This window comes from Schistocerca americana, unplaced genomic scaffold (assembly GCF_021461395.2).
Source record: "Schistocerca americana isolate TAMUIC-IGC-003095 unplaced genomic scaffold, iqSchAmer2.1 HiC_scaffold_640, whole genome shotgun sequence".
In the NCBI taxonomy this organism is placed as follows: Eukaryota; Metazoa; Arthropoda; class Insecta; order Orthoptera; family Acrididae; genus Schistocerca; species Schistocerca americana.
The window spans coordinates 10,604-12,500 of NW_025726391.1; the positions used below are offsets into that span (position 1 = coordinate 10,604).

General features: G+C 54.6%; 1 non-coding gene across 1 annotated transcript in view; it reads left to right on the forward strand.

The window, feature by feature from the left end:
* Positions 1-435: 435 nt before the first annotated feature.
* LOC124588387 overlaps positions 436-1,897 on the forward strand; it is a 1,910-nt gene continuing 448 nt past the window's right edge. The window contains exon 1 of the ribosomal RNA XR_006975747.1: positions 436-1,897. This exon is cut by the window's right edge and continues 448 nt beyond it. This is a non-coding gene — a ribosomal RNA (small subunit ribosomal RNA).

Genomic DNA, 1,897 nt, shown 5'->3' on the forward strand with positions numbered 1-1,897 from the left:
TGTGCGGACGTGTTGGCGCGTGCGCTGTGCTGGGAGAGTTCGCTTCGGCACCCAAGTGGGGCTTTTGTCCTTCTGTGGCGCTGGCGTTGGAGCTGCCGGCCACCGTAGGTGGCGCGTGTTGTCTCCCGCCGGCAATGCCACGACAGCACGCTCCCGGGCCTCTGTCGGCAGTGGCAAGCTCAGTTGGGAGCACGGGTGGTCGCACCTAAAGCGTCTACTCGCCAAACTCCGGGCGATTGCGCCTCTCTCGAACCCGACCAAGTACTTAGGACGGCGCTGCGCGCCGCCGGGACCTGAGAGGGTTTCGAGGTGTATTGTGCAGGGGAGCTCAGCCTCCTCCTGTTTGCAGAATAATTGAGCGGACGCTTGCGTGTTCGCGCGGGCCCCCGGGACACACTCCCGGGCGGCCGGCTGCTCAGCTCTAGTTGACGCAGCTCCCTGGTTGATCCTGCCAGTAGTCATATGCTTGTCTCAAAGATTAAGCCATGCATGTCTCAGTACAAGCCGCATTAAGGTGAAACCGCGAATGGCTCATTAAATCAGTTATGGTTCCTTAGATCGTACCCACGTTACTTGGATAACTGTGGTAATTCTAGAGCTAATACATGCAAACAGAGTCCCGACCAGAGATGGAAGGGACGCTTTTATTAGATCAAAACCAATCGGTCGGCTCGTCCGGTCCGTTTGCCTTGGTGACTCTGAATAACTTTGGGCTGATCGCACGGTCCTCGTACCGGCGACGCATCTTTCAAATGTCTGCCTTATCAACTGTCGATGGTAGGTTCTGCGCCTACCATGGTTGTAACGGGTAACGGGGAATCAGGGTTCGATTCCGGAGAGGGAGCCTGAGAAACGGCTACCACATCCAAGGAAGGCAGCAGGCGCGCAAATTACCCACTCCCGGCACGGGGAGGTAGTGACGAAAAATAACGATACGGGACTCATCCGAGGCCCCGTAATCGGAATGAGTACACTTTAAATCCTTTAACGAGTATCTATTGGAGGGCAAGTCTGGTGCCAGCAGCCGCGGTAATTCCAGCTCCAATAGCGTATATTAAAGTTGTTGCGGTTAAAAAGCTCGTAGTTGGATTTGTGTCCCACGCTGTTGGTTCACCGCCCGTCGGTGTTTAACTGGCATGTATCGTGGGACGTCCTGCCGGTGGGGCGAGCTGAAGGCGTGCGACGCGCCTCGTGCGTGCTCGTGCGTCCCGAGGCGGACCCCGTTGCAATCCTACCAGGGTGCTCTTGAGTGAGTGTCTCGGTGGGCCGGCACGTTTACTTTGAACAAATTAGAGTGCTTAAAGCAGGCAAGCCCGCCTGAATACTGTGTGCATGGAATAATGGAATAGGACCTCGGTTCTATTTTGTTGGTTTTCGGAACCCGAGGTAATGATTAATAGGGACAGGCGGGGGCATTCGTATTGCGACGTTAGAGGTGAAATTCTTGGATCGTCGCAAGACGAACAGAAGCGAAAGCATTTGCCAAGTATGTTTTCATTAATCAAGAACGAAAGTTAGAGGTTCGAAGGCGATCAGATACCGCCCTAGTTCTAACCATAAACGATGCCAGCCAGCGATCCGCCGCAGTTCCTCCGATGACTCGGCGGGCAGCCTCCGGGAAACCAAAGCTTTTGGGTTCCGGGGGAAGTATGGTTGCAAAGCTGAAACTTAAAGGAATTGACGGAAGGGCACCACCAGGAGTGGAGCCTGCGGCTTAATTTGACTCAACACGGGAAACCTCACCAGGCCCGGACACCGGAAGGATTGACAGATTGATAGCTCTTTCTTGATTCGGTGGGTGGTGGTGCATGGCCGTTCTTAGTTGGTGGAGCGATTTGTCTGGTTAATTCCGATAACGAACGAGACTCTAGCCTGCTAACTAGTCGCGTGACATCCT